This window comes from Triticum aestivum, chromosome 7A (genome assembly GCF_018294505.1).
Source record: "Triticum aestivum cultivar Chinese Spring chromosome 7A, IWGSC CS RefSeq v2.1, whole genome shotgun sequence".
Classification (NCBI taxonomy): Eukaryota; Viridiplantae; Streptophyta; class Magnoliopsida; order Poales; family Poaceae; genus Triticum; species Triticum aestivum.
Window position 1 is genome coordinate 571,027,707 of NC_057812.1, and position 20,650 is coordinate 571,048,356.

The window sequence follows — 20,650 nt, forward strand, 5'->3', positions numbered from 1 at the left end:
TTTCCAGTAGCACCGAGCCTATAGTAGCAGATGATTGGCTCTGCAGGATTGGAAGGGAGTTAACCACTGCATGATGTACTAATGCTGAGAAGGTGCGTTTTGCTGCACATCAGTTGGATGGACCAGCAACCTCATGGTGGGAGAATTACACTGTCACCTACCCTATAGCCACGGCGACATGGGACCAGTTTCAGCAAGCATTCCATATAGCCCATGTCGCAACTGGAGCCATGAATTTGAAGAAGCGTGAGTTTCGCAACCTACGCCAGGGGAACTATACTACGGCTCAGTACGCAAATGAGTGTAGCAAGTTATCTCGCTATGCCCCTGATGATGTGGCCACAGATGCCGCAAAGCAGGAGAAGTTTATGGAAGGGCTGAATGATGAGATGAGTATGCAGTTGATGGTGGAAACATTCACCAACTACCAGGAGTTGGTAGATAAGGCTCTTATGATTGAAGGGAAGCAACAGCAGATTGAGAGCCGTAAGAGGAAGTATGGACAAGGGAGGTATAACTCAGGAGCTCAGCAGAAGCCTCGCCTAACCCCGAACTCGGGAGGACTTGTCCATAACCATGGAGGCCACACCCATAATGGAGGAAGTAACCATAATCATACTGGCCCTAGGAATGGGAATGGGAATGGAGCAAGTAACAATCAAAACCGCCCCAATCCAGCCACACCCACCAAGAGAGACCTAAGCCATGTTACTTGTTTCAAGTACGGGAAGACTGGACACTATGCCATGGAGTGCCCTGAAGGGAAGAATGGAAACGGAAATGGGAGCACTGGGAAGAAGCCCAATCCATTCAACAAAGGACAAGTGAACCACGTTAACGTGGAGGAGGTTGAAGAGCAGCCAGACGTGGTTATAGGTAAGTTTTTGGTTAAGTCATTTACCGCTCTTGTTCTTTTTGATACTGGTGCATCGCATTCATACATATCAAGGGAATTCGTGGATAAATTTAAACTACCGACCCAAACCCTTAGGACCCCTCTGTTAGTAAGCTCACCTGGAGCAGAGTATATGGCTAGTTGATGCTGCGACCAGATACCCTTGACCATTGGCAACCATGTTTTTCTGTCCGACCTAATTATCTTGGAGTCACAAGGATTGGATGTGATATTAGGAATGGACTGGATATCAAAGTACGGAGGAAGCATTGACTGTGCTAGTAAGTCAATTTGTCTCACCACCCCGTAGGGAAAAAGGATCGAGTATGTATCCAGGCATGCACTAAGAAGTAGCCAAGTAAATACCCTCACGGGAGCTGTTCAGGAGGAAGTGCCTGTAGTAAAGGATTACCTGGATGTTTTTCCAGAGGAGTTGCCAGCATGCCACCGGACCGAGATATTGAGTTTTTGATAGAGCTATTGCCAGGCACAGGACCAATATCCAAGAGACCCTATAGGATGCCCGCGAATGATCTGGAAGAGATTAAGAAACAGATCAAGGAGTTATTGGAGAAAGGTTACATTCGATGGAGTGCATCACCATGGGGAACCCCGGTGCTTTTGGTTGAGAAGAAGGATAAATCCCTAAGAATGGTTGTTGATTATCAAGCCTTGAATGAAGTGACGATTAAGAACAAGTACCCATTGCCGATGATCAATGATCTGTTTGACCAGTTGCAAGGAGCTAAGGTGTTTTCGAAGATCGATCTGCGATCAGGATATCATCAGTTGAAGATATGAGAAAAGGATATACCAAAGAAAGCCTTCACCACACGGTACGGGCTATACGAATATACGGTCATGTCATTTGGATTGACTAACGCCCCTACCTATTTCATGAGCATGATGAACAAAGTATTCATGGAATATTGGAATAAGTTTGTTGTGGTGTTCATTGATGATATAATGGTATATTCGAAGAACGAAGAGGAACACAAGGAGCATTTGCGTTTAGTTCTCGAGAAACTCAGGGAACATCAGTTGTATGCCAAGTTCAGCAAATGCGAGTTTTGGTTGAAGGAAGTCGGATTCCTTGGACATGTTATATAGGGAGAAGGTATAGCAGTAGATCCCACCAAGATTCAGTCAGTCACTGAATGGTTGGCACCCACTTCAGTTAGCGAGATCCGCAGTTTTCTTGGACTCGCAGGATACTACCGTAGATTCATTGAGAATTTTTCCAAGATCGCGAAGCCCATGATAGAATTATTGAAGAAGGATACCAAGTTTAAATGGACGGAAGATTGCGAGGCAAGTTTCCAGGAGCTGAAGAAACGTTTGACTACAGCCCCAGTGCTGACACTGCCAGATATACGTAAGGATTTTCAAGTGTATTGCAACGCCTCTCGCTTAGGACTTGGAAGTGCTTATGTAGGATGGAAGAGTTGTTTCGTATACCTCACGACAACTAAAACCACACGAGCTAAATTATGCCACGCATGATTTGGAACTAGCAGCTATAGTGCATGCGTTGAAGACTTGGAGACATTACCTTATTGGAAACCATTGTGATGTGTACACGGATCATAAGAGTTTGAAGTACATTTTCACCCAGAAGGAACTGAACCTTAGGCAGAGAAGATGGTTGGAGCTTATAAAGGATTATGACATGAAGCTTCATTATCATATAGGCAAGGCCAATGTCGTAGCCGACGCTTTGAGCCGGAAGAGCTATGCTAATACCATAATAAGCACGGGATTGCCGAAGGAGTTGGCAAAGGATCTGCGGGAATTTCGATTGGAGATTGTTCCTAGAGGTTTTGTTGCAACAATGGAGGTGCAGTCTACATTGTTGGAAAAAAATCGAGAAGCTCAGAAGGATGACAAAGAGATTGCCGAGATAAAGGAGAAAATGAGCAAAGGAAAGGCCAAAGGTTTTCGTGAGGATGAGCACGGCACCCTGTGGTTTGAGGACCGTGTTTATGTGCCCAATAACATAGAGATCAGGAAGTTAATACTTCAGGAGGCTCATGACTCACCATACTCGATACACCCCGGAAACACCAAGATGTATTTGGATTTGAAGGAACATTTCTGGTGGACAGGGTTGAAGAAGGATATCGCTGAGTATGTGGCTGTATGTGATGTATGTCAGAGAGTGAAGGCAGAGCATCAAAAGCCAACAGGATTGTTACAGCCTATGCCGATACCCGAATGGAAGTGGGATAAACTAGGCATGGATTTTATCACCGGATTGCCGAGGACCAAATCAGGATATGATTCTATATGGGTAGTAGTTGACCGTTTGACCAAAGTGGCACACTTTATCCCAGTGAAAACAACTTATACCAGTGCCAAGTTGGCCAAGATATATATGATCAGGATCGTATGTCTGCATGGAGTTCCGAGGACCATCGTATCGGATAGAGGAACACAGTTTACTTCTAAGTTTTGGCATCAGCTGCACCAGACTCTGGGAACGAGATTGGAGTTCAGTACAGCATTTCACCCGCAGACGGATGGACAGACTGAGAGAGTCAACTAGATTCTGGAAGACATGTTGAGAGCCTGTGCGCTAGATTATGGATCTAGTTGGGATGACAATCTGCCTTACGCAGAGTTCTCATACAACAATAGTTACCAACCCAGTTTGAAAATGGCACCGTTTGAAGCCTTGTACGGCCGAAGGTGCAGAACACCATTGGTGTGGGATGAAGTTGGAGACCGACATTTATTTGGACCAGACTTGATCAAAGAGTCTGAGGAGAAGGTTAAACTGATTCGGGATAGACTGAAGATAGCTCAGTCTAGACAGAAGAGTTATACAGATTCGAAACGCAAGGAGGTAATCTATGAAATTAGAGACAAAGCATATCTGCGAGTATCACCTTTGCGAGGAGTGAAACATTTTGGATTTAAGGGAAAGTTAGCCCCGAGATTTGTAGGACCATATCGTGTTTTGGAACGGATGGGAGAAGTGGCCTACAAGTGGAGTTACCTGAAGGACTGTCAGGAGTTCACGATGTGTTTCACGTTTCCCAGTTGAAGAAATGCCATGCTGAGATGGCCGACATACCGCTAAGAGATACCGTACCCTTGGAGGTGATTCGGTTGGACAATGACTTGACTTATGAGGAAAAGTCAGTCAAGATTTTGGAGTTTGCCAGTCGAGTCACCCGCAGCAAGGTTATTAAGTTTTGCAAAGTTCAGTGGAGCCACCATACCAAGGACGAAGCCACGTGGGAACAAGAGGATGATCTTCACAAAGACCACCCACACCTATTTTCTAGCCAACTCGAATCTCGAGGGCGAGATTCATCTTAAGGGGGTAGGTTTGTAACATCCCAAATTTTCAATTTGGAATGTTATACATAGATCATTCTTGCATATCATATTTCATTGCATTTCATCTCGCGATCCTCGAAATCCTAAGCAACTCAAGGACCCTCGAAGAGAGTTGGGGATTTCCCCGGTTTTCAAATTTGATTTTATCAAATTTTGAAATGAGGATTTTGGTTTTAATTATTTTTCTCTCTGAAAATATTTCATATTAAAATATATGAGAGGAGATAATATGACTTCTCCAAAATAAATGAAATATTGGAGGAGAAATACTAAAATCAATATTTGTTTTTATTTGGATTTTATTGCAATTTTGTTTGCATTAGAAAAATTGCACGTTTTCAAAATTTCATTTTAGGGCCAAGAAAATGTTCATCTCATTCTAAATTTTTCATTTAGATGGTGAAAATTTGTTTTGGCATTTTTAGATTTTTATTTTATTTTCTAGGATTTTTCTTAGTTTCGGCAGAATTATTTTTATTTAAAAGTTTCCGGACCAAGCTGGGCCGAAGCCCAGCCGGCCCGTCCCGCCGCCGTCTCCCTCGCGCGTGCCGCTGTGCGCAGCATGGACGCCGAGGGGAGTCCGAGCCGGACTCCTCCCAAGGCGCCCCCTCGCCCAAGCCACGCCGCCCCCTCGCCCCCTTTAAATATCGCCGCCCCCACCCCGCTTTGCCGCCACCACCGCCGCCAGCGCCGCCGCCCGCAGCCCGCCGCCGCCGCCTGAGCCCCGCCGGAGCCGCACCCCGCCGGATCCGACGAGGTAGCGCGCCATCGCCGTCGTTTTTTTTAAAACCGAGTTGTTTTTTAAAACCCCTAGCTCATTTTTTTGGTTCGCCGGTTTTCCCGGTTTTTTAGCAGACGTTCATCCGGACGTTCATTTTAACGAACGGTTTTCTCCCGTTAGTTACAGATAACGAACGCTCATTCGTTAGCCTATTCGTCAGTTTTCTTTTATCAGATTTTTCCGTGATTATTCCTGATCGCGATTCCTGATCCGATTTTCGTTCTAGTTTATCTTTTAGCTTGTTCGTTGGAATCAGGCGATTCAAGCGCCTAGATCTTTGTCTCGAGACCCTCTTTCCGCTTAACCAACTTGCAAAAGTTTTTGCTGCTGTAAAATTTGACCTATGTCCAGATTAGTAAACGGATCTTGTTTCTTTCGCTGTTTGAGTTTCGTTGCTCCGTTTGATTTGATTCTTTTTGCAAATCGGAGTTCTTAAGTTGAGCTTTCTGGTTAGATCTTCTTATTTGAGTTTTACCCGTGCTTGTTAGCTTGATTGCTTATGTATGCTATTGTTTGTTTGCGAAAGAATTCCCGGAGTGCGAAGCATGTTATTTGGAGTCTCTAGGTTACGCGGATCGTCAGCAAGGCAAGTAACACTTGATCATACCCCTTTATCACCCACTTTTATGCATTAGTTCCAATACTCAAACATTGCATGGTTAGGATGTCATTAACACGTGGGTTGGGAAGTAGTTGATGAGGTAGAACCTATTACCCTGTTACATTCAAACCCTTGGGAGTTAATCTTACGAATTGCTTATATTGCTATGCTATGCTCGTAGACGAGGTTTGGGTGAGTGAAATCCATGATAGATGTGAGATTGTTAATTAATGGTTCAACTTAAGGTGGCAACTTAAATACACATCTGGGTGGATTGAGGCACCTGGAGTACCCAGTGTTGCCTGTATTTTTTTGGAAATCCCGGAGTACCCGTGTGATCTTCCTATGGACCGCCACCCAGGCTCAAAGGGAACTGAGATTATTCATGCTAGAAACTTCCGTGTGCAGCCACAAGCTATTATGGGCTCTAGCATAGTTGAGTAAGTTACGTGAAGCTCTTGAAGAGGTGGATCAGCAGGTAGTGGGATTGTAGGTTTGGTATGGTCTGCCCGGAGTAGAGAGTTAATGTTTCTGAAAGACTGTGTCTCGGTCATCCGTTTCTCAAACACCTTGTAGTGCGAGAAATCCAACGGAAGCGATCGAGTCTAGTGGGGAAAAGTGCGCAAACCTCTGCAAAGTGTGCAAACTAATCATGGTTAGCCGTGTCCCCGGTTATGGACAATCTTGAGTATCTAGTACGTGGAGTATCTTAAGTATCTCATCACTCTAAAATTAATATTGTTGGGTTGTTAATTACCTTAATTGGGATTGAGTTGGAGGAACCTTCTCAATGATGTTTCAACTACCATGATAGTTAAATTAAAATCTATTCCTTTGTTGTAGGAAAAAATGGCTTTTCGCAAAAACTGTAACCATAGAGCTTTCCACCAGCCAAATATGCATGTACTGATAGCATTATTCTGTTCTTGCTCCACTGTGTTACTTTGCCAGCATATTCCATGTGCTGACTGCTATGTCTTGAGCTTGCGTTGGTTTTCCCCGAAGAGGAAGGGATGATGCAGTAGAGTAGCGTAAGTATTTCCCTCAGTTTTTGAGAACCAAGGTATCAATCTAGTAGGAGCCCACGCTCAAGTCCCTCGTACCTGCACAAGATGATAGCTACTCGCAACCAACGCGATTAGGGGTTGTCGAGCCCTTCACGGTCACTTACAGGAGTGAGATCTGGTAGATAGAATATTTTTGGTATTTTTGATATAAAGATGCAAAGTAAAAAGTAAAAGCAAAGTAAATAGCAAAAACAATATAAAAGTGATGGAGATTGATATGATGAGAATAGACCCGAGGGCCATAGGTTTCACTAGTGGCTTCTCTCAAGAGCATACATATTCTACGGTGGGTGAACAAATTACTGTTGAGAAATTGATAAAATTGTTCATAATTATGAGAATATCTAGGCATGATCATGTATATAGGCATCACGTCGTGACAAGTAGATCAAAACGATTCTGCATCTACTACTATTACTCCACTCATCGACCGCTATCCAGCATGCATCTAGAGTATTAAGTTAAAACAGAGTAACACCTTAAGCAAGATGACATGATGTAGAGAGATAAATTCATGCAATATGAAATAAACCCCATCTTGTTATCCTCGATGGCAACGATACAATACGTGCCTTGTTGCCCCTTCTGTCACTGGGTAAGGACACCGCAAGATCGAACCCAAAGCTAAGCACTTCTCCCATGGCAAGAACTACCAATCTAGTTGGCCAAACCAAATAGATAATTCGAAGAGACTTGCAAAGGTAACCAATCATGCATAAAATAATTCAGAGAAGATTCAAATATTATTCATAGATAGACTTGATCATAAACCCATAATTCATCGATCTCAACAAACACATCGCAAAAAGAAGATTACATCAAATAGATCTCCACGAGAGAGGGGGAGAACTTTGTATTGAGATTCAAAGAGAGAGAAGAAGCCATCTAGCTACTAACTATGGACCCGAAGGTCTGAGGTAAACTACTCACACTTCATCGGAGGGGCTAGGATGATGTAGAAGCCCTCCGTGATGACAACCCTCTTCCGGCGGAGCTCCGGAACAGGCCCCAAGATGGGATCTCATGGATACAGAAAGTTGCGGCGGTGGAATTAGGTTTTTGGCTCCTGTTCTGATTGTTTGGGGGTACGTGTGTATATATAGGAGGAAGGAGTACGTCGGTGGAGCACCGAGGGACCCATGAGGCAGGGGGCGCGCCCTAGGGGGGGCGCCCCCCACCCTCGTGACCACCTCTTTGATCCCTTGCAGTAGGGTCCAAGTCTCTTGGATCACGTTCGGTGAGAAAATCACGTTTCCGAAGATTTTATTCCGTTTGGACTCCGTTTGATATTCTGTTTATCCGAAACACTAAAATAGGCAAAAAAACAGCAATTCTGGGCTGGTCCTCCAGTTAATAGGTTAGTCCCAAAAATAATATAAAAGTGGAAAATAAAGCCCAATATAGTCCAAAACAGTAGATACTATAGCATGGAGCGATCAAAAATTGTAGATACATTGGAGACGTATCAGGCATCCCCAAGCTTAATTCCTGCTCGTCCTCGAGTAGGTAAATGATAAAAAGAGAATTTTTGATGCGGAGTGCTACTTGGCATAATTTCAATGCAAATCTTCTTAATTGTGGTATGAATATTCAGATTAGAAAGATTCAAGACAAAAGTTTACATTGACATAGAAAATAATAATACTTCAAGCATACTAACAAAGCAATTATGTCTTCTCAAAATAACATGGCCAAAGAAAGTTATCCCTACAAAATCATATAGTCTGGCTATGCTCCATCTTCCCCACACAAAGTATTTAAATCATGCACAATCCCGATGACAAGCCAAGCAATTGTTTCATACTCTAACTTCTTCAAAACTTTTTCAATCTTCATGCAATACATGAGCGTGAGCCATGGATATAGCACTATAGGTGGAATAGAATGGTGGTTGTGGAGAAGACAAAAAGGAGAAGATAGTCTCATATCGACTAGGCGTATCAACGGGCTATGGAGATGCCCATCAATAGATATCAATGTGAGTGAGTAGGGATTGCCATGCAACGGATGCACTAGAGCTATAAATGTATGAAAGCTCAACAAAAGGAACTAGTGGGTGTGCATCCAACTTGCTTGATCAAGAAGACCTAGGGCAATTTGAGGAAGCCCGTCATTGGAATATACAAGCCAAGTTCTATAACGTAAAATTCCCACTAGTATATGAAAGTGACAACATATGAGACTCTCTATATGAAGAACATGGTGCTACTTTGAAGCACAATATATGAGACTCGCTATATCATGGTGCTACTTTGAAGTACAAGTGTGGAAAAAAGGATAGTAGCATTGCCCCTTATTTATTTATTTATTTATTATTTTTTTGGGCCTTCTCTTTTTTTCTTTGGCCTTGCTTTTTTTGGGGACAATGCTCTATTGAATGATGATCATCACACTTATATTTATTTACAACTCAATGATTACAACTCAATACTAAAACAAAGTATGACTCTATATGAATGCCTCCGGCGGTGTACCAGGATATGCAATGAATCACGAGTGACAAGTATGAAAGAATTATGAACGGTGGCTTTGCCACAAATACTATGTCAACTACATGATCATGCTAAGCAATATGACAATGGTGGATGTGTCATGATGCACTAGATGGTGGAAAGTTGCATGGCAATATATCTCGGAATGGCTATGGAAATGCCATAATAGGTAGGTATGGTGGCTGTTTTGAGAAAGGTATATGGTAGGTGTATGATACCGGCGAAAGTTGCGCCGTATTAGAGAGGCTAGCAAGGGTGGAAGGGTGAGATTGCATATAATCCATGGACTCAACATTAGTCATAAAGAACTCATATACTTATTGCAAAAATTTAGAAGTTATCAAAGCAAAGTATTACGCGCATGCTCCTAGGGGGATAGATTGGTAGGAAAAGACCATCGCTCGTCCCCGACCGCTACTCATAAGGAAGACAATCAATAAATAAATCATGCTCCGACTTCATCACATAACGGTTCACCATACGTGCATGCTACGGGAATCACAAACTTCAACACAAGTATTCTTTACATTCACAACTACTCAACTAGCATGACTTTAATATTATCACCTCCATATCTCAAAACAATTATCATGCTTCAATCTTTTCTTAGTATTCAACACACTCAAAATAAAGTTTCACAAATCTTGAATACCAAGCATATTATTATTAGGCAAATTACCATGCTATTAAGAGACTCTCAAATTAATTTAAGTGAAGCATGAGAGATCAATGGTTTCTTCAAAATGAATACACCACCGTGCTCTAAAAGATCTAAGTGAAGCACACAGAGCAAAATTATAACACTCAAAAGATATAAGTGAAGGACATAGAGCAAAATTATCTAGCTCAAAAGATATAAGTGAAGCACATAGAGCAAAATTATCTAGCTCAAAAAGATATAAGTGAAGCACATAGAGTATTCTATAAAATTTTAATTCATGTATGGCTCTCTCAAAAGGTGTGTACAGGAAAGATGATTGTGGCATACTAACAAACAAATACACAAATAATACAAGACGCTCCAAGCAAAACACATATCATGTTGGTGAATAAAAATATAGCTCCAAGTAAATTACCGATGGAAGTGGACGAAAGAGGGGATGCCTTCCGGGGGCATCCCCAAGCTTTAACTTTTTGGTGTCCTTGGATTATCTTGGGGGTGCCATGGGCATCCCCAAGCTTAGGCTCTTGCAACTCCTTGTTCCATGATCCATCAAAAGAATTCACCCAAAACTTGAAAACTTCACAACACAAAACTCAAAATAGAAAACTCGTGAGCTTCGTTAGCGAAAGAAAACAAAAGACCACTTCAAGGTACTGTAATGAACTCATTCTTTATTTATATTGGTGTTAAACCTACTGTATTCCAACTTCTCTATGGATTATAAACTATTTTACTAGCCATAGATTCATCAAACTAAGCAAACAACACACGAAAAACAGAATCTGTCAACAACAGAACAGTCTGTAGTAATCTGTAGCTAGCGCAAGATCTGGAATCCGAAAAATTCTAAAATAAATTGCTGGACGTGAGGAATTTATCTATTAGTCATCTGCAAAAATAATTATCTAAATAGTACTCTTCAAATAAAAACGACAGCAGTTCTCGTGAGCGCTAAAGTTTCTGTTTTTTACAGCAAGTTCAACAAGACTTCCCCCAAGTCTTCCCAACGGTTCTACTTGGCACAAACACTAATTAAACACCAAAAACACAACCAAAACATAGGCTAAATTAATTTATGTATTACTAAACAGGAGCAAAAATCAAGGAATAAAATAAAATTGGGTTGCCTCCCAACAAGCGCTATCATTTAACGCCCCTAGCTAGGCATAACAAGCAAGAATAGATCTAGGTATTGCCATCTTTGGTAGGCAATCCATAAGTGGATCTCATGATAGTTTCATAAGGTAATTTTATTTTCTTTCTTGGAAAGTGTTCCATGCCCTTTTTTAATGGAAATTTAAATCTAATATTCCCTTCCTTCATATCAATAATCGCACCAACCGTTCTAAGGAAAGGTCTACCAAGAATAATAGGGCAAGAAGGATTGCAATCTATATCAAGAACAATGAAATCTACGGGCACATAATTCCTATTTGCAACAATAAGAACATCATTAATTCTTCCCATATGTTTCTTAATAGTGGAATCCGCAAGATGCAAGTTTAGAGAGCAATCATCAAAATTACGGAAATCTAGTAAATCACACCAAGTCTTGGGAATAGTAGAGACACTAGCACCCAAATCACACAAAGCATAAAACTCATGATATTTAATTTTAATTTTAATAGTTGGTTCCCACTCATCATAGAGTTTTCTAGGGATAGAAACTTTCAACTCAAGTTTTTCTTCATAAGATTGCATCAAGGCATCAACAATATGTTCGGTGGAGGCTTTATTTCGACTATAAGCATGTGGAGAATTTAGCACGAATTGCAACAAGGAAATACAATCAATCAAAGAGCAATTTTCATAATTAAATTCCTTGAAATCCAATATAGTGGGTTTAGCAACATCTATATTTTTATTTCTTTCAATCCCACTTTCATCAATTTCATCATTAAGATCTAAACACTCTGAATTTTTAGAACGCCTTCTAGGTAAAGGAAGATCATATTCAGTTTCATCAAGATTCATATTGCAAAATAAAGATTTAATAGGAGACACATCAATAACTTTTATATCTTCATCTTGATTTTCATAGGAATTGGAAGAACATGCTTTAATAAAGGCATCTTTGGAAGCACACATCCTAGCGGTTCTTTCTTTACACTCATCAATTGAAATTCTCATGGATTTTAGAGACTCATTAATATCATGCTTAGGTGGAATAGATCTAAGTTTCAAAGCATCAACATCAAGAGCAGTTCTATCAATGTTCCTAGCCAAATCGTCAATCTTAAGCAATTTTTCTTCAATCATAGCATTAAAATTCTTTTGCGAATAAATAAATTCTTTAATATTAGATTCAAAATCAGAGGACATCTTATTATAATTTCCATAAGAGTTGTTGTAGGAATTCCCATAATTATTAGAAGGATTACTAGGATATGGCCTAGGATTAAAATTCCCTCTATAAGCGTTGTTACCAAAATTATTCCTACCAACAAAATTCACATCCATAGATTCATTGTTATTCTCAATCAAAGTAGACAAAGGCATATCATTAGGATCAGAAGAAACACTCTTAGTAGCAAATAATTTCATAAGTTCATCCATCTTTCCACTCAACACATTAATTTCTTCTATCGCATGCACTTTTTTATTAGAAGTTCTTTCAGTATGCCATCGAGAATAATTAACCATAATATTATCGAGGAGTTTAGTAGCATCTCCTAAAGTGATTTCCATAAAAGTGCCTCCCGCAGCCGAATCTAAAAGATTTCTAGAAGCAAAATTCAATCCAACATAAAAAATTTGTATAATCATCCACAAATTCAAACCATGAGTAGGGCAATTACGTATCATTAATTTCATTCTCTACCAATATTGTGCAACATGTTCATGATCAAGTTGTTTAAAGTTCATTATATCGTTTCTAAGAGAGATGATCTTAGCGGGAGGAAAATACTTAGAGATAAAAGCATCTTTGCACTTGTTCCATGAATCAATACTATTCTTAGGCAAAGACGAAAACCAAGCTTTAGCACGATCTCTAAGCGAAAAAGGAAATAGCTTCAATTTAACGACATCATTATTGACATATTTTTTCTTTTGCATATCACATAAATCAACGAAGCTATTCAGATGAGTAGCGGCATCTTCACTAGGAAGGCCGGCGAATTGATCTTTCATAACAAGATTCAACAAAGCAGTATTAATTTCACAAGATTTAGCATCGGTAAGAGGAGCAATCGGAGTGCTAAGTAAATCATTATTATTGGTATTGGTGATGTCACACAATTTGGTAGCATCTTGATCCATCGCGACAAACAAGCAATCTAACACACGGGCAAACAAAAAGCAAGCGGACAAAAAGAGGCAAATGGAGAGGGAGGATAGAGAGAGAGGGCGAATAAAACGGCAAGGGTGAATTGGGGGGAGAGGAAAACGAGAGGCAAATGGCAAATAATGTAATGCGATAGATAGGGATTGTGATGGGTACTTGGTATGTTGACTTTTTGCGTAGACTCCCCGGCAATGGCGCCAGAAATCCTTCTTGCTACGTCTTGAGCTTGCGTTGGTTTTCCCCGAAGAGGAAGGGATGATGCAGCAGAGTAGCGTAAGTATTTCCCTCAGTCTTTGAGAACCAAGGTATCAATCCAGTAGGAGCCCATGCTCAAGTCCCTCGTACCTGCACAAAACGATAGCTACTCGCAACCAACGCGACTAGGGGTTGTCAAGCCCTTCACGGTCACTTACGGAGTGAGATCTGATAGATAGAATATTTTTGGCATTTTTGATATAAAGATGCAAAGTAAAAAGTAAAAGCAAAGTAAATAGCAAAAACAATATAAAAGTGATGGAGATTGATATGATGAGAATAGACCCGGGGGCCATAGGTTTCACTAGTGGCTTCTCTCAAGAGCATAAGTATTCTACGGTGGGTGAACAAATTACTGTTGAGCAATTGATAGAATTGTGCATAATTATGATTATATCTAGGCATGATCATGTATATAGGCATCACGTCCGTGACAAGTAGATCGAAACGATTCTGCATCTACTACTATTACTCCACTCATCGACCGCTATCCAGCATGCATCTAGAGTATTAAGTTAAAAACAGAGTAACGCCTTAAGCAAGATGACATGATGTAGAGAGATAAATTCATGCAATATGAAATAAACCCCATCTTGTTATCCTCGATGGCAACGATACAATACGTGCCTTACTGCCCCTTCTGTCACTGGGTAAGGACACCGCAAGATCGAACCCAAAGCTAAGCACTTCTCCCATGGCAAGAACTACCAATCTAGTTGGCCAAACCAAATAGATAATTCGAAGAGACTTGCAAAGATAACCAATCATGCATAAAATAATTCAGAGAAGATTCAAATATTATTCATAGATAGACTTGATCATAAACCCATAATTCATCGATCTCAACAAACACATCGCAAAAAGAAGATTACATCAAATAGATCTCCACGAGAGAGGGGGAGAACTTTGTATTGAGATTCAAAGAGAGAGAAGAAGTCATCTAGCTACTAACTATGGACCCGAAGGTCTGAGGTAAACTACTCACACTTCATCGGAGGGGCTAGGATGATGTAGAAGCCCTCCCTGATGACAACCCTCTTCTGGCGGATCTCCGGAACAGGCCCCAAGATGGGATCTCATGGATATAGAAAGTTGCAGCGGTGGAATTAGGTTTTTGGCTCCTGTTCTGATTGTTTGGGGGTACGTGTGTATATATAGGAGGAAGGAGTACGTCGGTGGAGCACCGAGGGGCCCATGAGGCAGGGGGCGCGCCCTAGGGGGGCGCCCCCCACCCTCGTGACCACCTCTTTGATCCCTTGCAGTAGGGTCCATGTCTCCTGGATCACGTTCGGCGAGAAAATCACGTTTCCGAAGATTTTGTTCCGTTTGGACTCCGTTAGATATTCTGTTTATCCGAAACACTGAAATAGGCAAAAAACAGCAATTTTGGGCTGGGCCTCCGGTTAATAGGTTAGTCCCAAAAATAATATAAAAGTGGAAAATAAAGCCCAATATAGTCCAAAACAGTAGATAATATAGCATGGAGCAATCAAAAATTATAGATACGTTGGAGACGTATCACTGACCCCTTTTTTGGGCTGCAACGTATTATGTTGCAGACTTTTCAGGCAAGGAGTAAGGTTCGTTAGGTCATTGTCGTGTAGCTCAGCTATGTCGTTGGAGTTGATTGACTCACTTTATCTTCCAAGCCTTCCGCCGTTATCGTATTAGATGGCCTTAAGCCATATTTATTGTAATAAGTTCTCTTTGGAGAGATTCGATGTAATAAGTGTGTGATTGCTACTCTGTTATAAATCCTCGAGTACTGTGTGTGTCAGCATTACCAATCCAGGGATGACACTGAAGCACCGATACGTCTCCAACGTATCTATAATTTTTGATTGCTCCATGCTATATTATCTACTGTTTTGAATGTTTATGGGCTTTATTGTACACTTCTATATCATTTTTGGGACTAACCTATTAACCCAGAGCCCAGTGCCAGTTTCTGTTATTACCCTGTTTTAGGGTTTCGAAGAAAAGGAAAATCAAACGGAGTCCAATTGACTTGAAACTTCACGGAACTCATTTTTGGAAGGAAAGAAGCCCAGAAGACTTGGAGTGCATGTCGGGGGATCTGCGAGGAGGTCACGAGGCAGGGGGGCGCGCCCACCCCCTGGGAGCGCCCTCCACCCTCGTGAGCCCCTTATGGCCCCCCTGACGTACTTCTTCCGCCTATATATCTCCATATACCCTAAAACATCCGAGAGCACAATAGATCGGGAGTTCCGCCGCCAGAAGCCTCCGTAGCCACCGAAAGCCAATCTAGACCCGTTCCGGCACCCTGCCGGAGGGGGAAATCCTTCTCCGGTGTCCATCTTCATCATCCTGGTGCTCTCCATGAGAAGGAGGGAGTAGTTCTCACTCGGGGCTGAGGGTATGTACCAGTAGCTATGTGTTTGATCTCTCTCTCCCTCTCTCGTGTTCTTGAGATGATACGATCTTGATGTATCGCGAGCTTTGCTATTATAGTTGGATCCTATGATGTTTCTTCCCCCTCTACTCTCTTGTAATGAATTGAGTTTCCCCTTTGAAGTAATCTTATCAGATTGAGTCTTTAAAGATTTGAGAACACTTGATGTATGCCTTACCGTGCGTATCTGTGGTGACAATGGGATACCACGTGATTCACTTGATGTATGTTTTGGTGATCAACTTGCGGGTTCCACCCATGAACCTATGCATAGGGGTTGGCACATGTTTTCGTCGTGATTCTCCGGTAGGAACTTTGGGGCACTCTTTGAGGTCCTTTGTGTTGGTTGAATAGATGAATCTGAGATTGTGTGATGCATATAGTATAATCATACCCACGGATAGTTGAGGTGACATTGGAGTATCTAGGTGACGTTAGGGTTTTGGTTGATTTGTGTCTTAAGGTGTTATTCTAGTACGAACTCTAGGGCTGTTTGTGACACTTATAGGAATAGCCCAACGGATTGATTGGAAAGAATAAATTTGAGGTCATTTCGTACCCTACCATAATCTCTTCGTTTGTTCTCCGCTATTAGTGACTTTGGAGTGACTCTTTGTTGCATGTCGAGGGATAGTTATGTGATCCAATTATGTTTGTATTGTTGAGGGAACTTGCACTAGTGAAAGTATGAACCCCAGGCCTTGTTTCAACGCATTGCAATACCGTTTACACTCACTTTTATCTTTAGTTACCTTGCTGTTTTTATATTTTCAGATTACAAATACCTTTATCTACTATCCATATACCACTTGTATCACCATCTCTTCGCCGAACTAGTGCACCTATACAATTTACCATTGTATTGGGTGTGTTGGGGACACAAGAGAATCTTTGTTATTTGGTTGCAGGGTTGCTTAAGAGAGACCATCTTCATCCTACACCTCCTACGGATTGATACACCTTAGGTCATCCACTTGAGGGAAATTTGCTACTGTCCTACAAACCTCTGCACTTGGAGGCCCATCAACGTCTACAAGAAGAAGGTTGTGTAGTAGACATCAAGATCTTTTCTGGCGCCGTTGCCGGGGAGGTGAGTGCTTGAAGGTATATCTTTAGATCTTGCAATCGAGTCTTTTAGTTTCTTTTTTTATCACTAGTTTAGTATATAAAAGAAAACTATAAAAAAATGGAATTGAGTTTGTCTCATACGCTTCATCTTTTTAATATCTTTCGTGAGTATGATGGAAAGGATAATAGTGCTCAAGTGCTAGAAGAAGAAATCTACAAAATGTTTGGCACTAAATATTTGAATGATGAGCATGATTGCAATGTTGTTAGTATGAATTCCTTGAATATCCATGATGCTAATGATATGCAAAGCCACAAGCTTGGGGAAGCTATGTTTGATGAAGATGATATTTTTTGTCCCCCAAGTTTTGATGAGCAGATTTATTATGATAAAAGCATGCCTCCTATCTATGATGATTATTGTGATGACACGTATGCTTTAAGGAATAATGATAACCATGAAACTTGTCATCTTGATCTTAATTTTCAATCACATGATAGTTATTTTGTTGAGTTTGCTCCCACTATTATTCATGAGAAGAATTTTGCTTGTGTGGAGAGTAGTAAATTTTCTATGCTTGTAGATCATGAGAAGAACGCTTTAGGTGCTGTTTATATTGTTGAATTCATTCATGATGCTACTGAAAATTATTATGATGGAGGAATATATGCTTGTAGGAATTGCAATATTATCAAGTTTCCTCTCTATGTGCTTAAAGTTTTGAAGTTATGCTTGTTTTACCTTCCTATGCAAGTTGATTCTTGTTCCCACAAGTTGTTTTCTCACAAAATCCCAATTCATAAGAAATGGGTTAGACCTAAATGTGCTACTCATATTCTTCATGATGCTCTCTTTATGTTTCAATTCTTATCCTTTATGTGAGCATCATTGAAATCATCATGCCTAGCTAGGGGTGTTAAACGATAGCGCTTGTTGGGAGGCAACCCAATTTTATTCTTGTCCCTTGCCTTTTGCTCCTGTTTAGTAATAAATAATTTATCTAGCCTCTGTTATGATTGATTTTTTATGTTTTAATTAGTGTTTGTGCCAAGTAGAACCGTTGGGAAGACTTGGGGAAAGTCTTGTTGATCTTGCTGTAAACAATAGAAACTTTAGCGCTCACGAGAATTGCTGCCATTTTTATTGGAGAGTGATATTTAGTTAATTATTTTTCCAGATGATTAATAGATAAATTCCTAAGGTCCAGCAATTTATTTTAGAATTTTTGGGGTTCCATAAGTATACGTTTGATCCAGATTACTACAGACTGTTCTGTTTTTGACAGATTCTGTTTTTCGTGTGTTGTTTGCTTATTTTGATGAATCTATGGCTAGTAAAATCGTTTATAAACCATAGAGAAGTTGGAATACAGTAGGTTTAACACCAATATAAATAAATAATGTGTTCATTACAGTACCTTGAAGTGGTGATTTATTTTCTTATACTAACGGAACTCACGAGTTTCTAGTTTAAGTTTTCTGTTGTGAAGTTTTCAAGTTTTGGGTAATGATTCGATGGACTATGGAATAAGGAGTGGCAAGAGCCTAAGCTTGGGATGCCCAAGCACCCCAAGGTAATATTCAAGTACAACCAAAAGCCTAAGCTTGGGGATGCCCCGGAAGGCATCCCCTCTTTCGTCTTCGTTCATCGGTAGCTTTACTTGGAGCTATATTTTTATTCACCACATGATATGTGTTTTGCTTGGAGCATCATTTTATTTCATTTTATTTTGCTTGCTGTTTGAATAAAGTATCAAGATCTGAAATTCTTAAATGTTAGAGAGTCTTCACATAGTTGCATAATTATTCGACTACTCATTGATCTTCACTTATATCTTTCGGAGTAGTTTGTCATTTGCTCTAGTGCTTCACTTATATCTTTTAGAGCATGGTGGTAGTTTTATTTTGAGGAAATAGATGAACTCTCATGCTTCACTTAGATTATTTTGAGAGTCTTAAATAGCATGGTAATTTGCTTAAAATCCTAATATACTAGGTATATAAGATTAGTAAAAACTTCCTTATGAGTGTGTTGAATACTAAGAAAAGTTTGATGCTTGATGATTGTTTTGACATATGGAGGTAATAATATCAAAGTCATGCTAGTTGAGTAGTTGTAAAATTGAGAAATACTTATATTGAAGTTTGCAAGTCCCGTAGCATGCACGTATGGTAAATGTTATGCAACAAATTTGAAACATGAGGTGTTATTTGATTGTCTTCCTTATGAGTGGCGGTCGGGGACGAGTGATGGTCTTTTCCTACCAATCTATCCCCCTAGGAGCATGCGCGTAGTGCTGAGGTTTTTGATGACTTGTAGATTTTTGCAATATGTATGTGAGTTCTTTATGATTAATGTTGAGTCCATGGATTATACGCACTCTCACCCTTCCATCCTTGCTAGCCTCTTCGCTACCGTGCATTGCCCTTTCTCACATTGAGAGTTGGCGCAAACTTCGCCAGTGCATCCAAACCCCGTGATATGATACGCTCTATCACACATAAACCCCCTTATATCTTCCTCAAAACAGCCACCATACCTACCTATTATGGCATTTCCATAGCCATTCCGAGAAATATTGCCATGCAACTTTCCATCATTCCGTTCATCATGACACATTCATCATTGTCATATTGCTTAGCATGATCATGTAGTTGACATAGTATTTGTGGCAAAGCCACCGTTCATAATTCTTTCATACATGTCACTCTTGATTCATTGCACATCCCGGTACACCGCCGGAGGCATTCATATAGAGTCATCTTTGTTCTAGTATCGAGTTGTAATCATTGAGTTGTAAATAAATAGAAGTGTGATGATCATCATTATTAGAGCATTGTCCCAAGTGAGGAATAAAAAAAAGGGGAGAAGGCCCCCCAAAAAAGAGAAAGGCCATAAAAAAGGCCCAAAAAATGAGAGAAAAAGAGAGAAGGGACAATGTTACTATCCTTTTACCACACTTGTGCTTCAAAGTAGCACCATGATCTTCATAGTAGAGATTCTCTCATGTTATTACTTTCATATACTAGTGGGAATTTTTCATTATAGAACTTGGCTTGTATATTCCAACAATGGGCCTCCTCAAGTGCCTAGGTCTTCGTGAGCAAGCAAGTTGGATGCACACCCACTTAGTTTCTTTTGTTGAGCTTTCATACATTTATAGCTCTAGTGCATCTGTTGCATGGCAATTCCTACTCCTTGCATTAACATCAATCGGTGGGCATCTCCATAGCCCATTGATTAGCCTCGTTGCTGTGAGACTTTCTCCTTTTTGTCCTCTCCACATTGTTGGGGAACGTAGCAGAAATTCAAAATTTTCTACGCATCACCAAGATCAATCTATGGAGTAATCTAGCAACGAGGGAAGGAGAGTGCATCTAAATACCCTTGTAGATCGCTAAGCGGAAGCGTTCAAGTGAACGGGGTTGATGGAGTCGTACTCATCGTGATCCAAATCACCGATGATCCTAGTGCCGAACGGACGGCACCTCCGTGTTCAACACACGTACAGCCCGGTGACGTCTCCTACGTCTTGATCCAGCAAGGGGAGAAGGAGAGGTTGGGGAAGACTCCATCCCGCAGTAGCACGACGGCGTGGTGGTGGTGGAAGAGCGCGGGACTCCAGCAGGGCTTCGCTAAGCACTACGAGAGACGAGGAGGAAGAGGGGTAGGGCTGCGCCAACAGGGAGATTGAATCGTGTGTTGGGCTGCCCCTTTGCTCAAGTATATATAGGGGGAGGGGAGGGGCTGCGCCCCCACCTAGGGGTGGCGGCAGCCCCCAG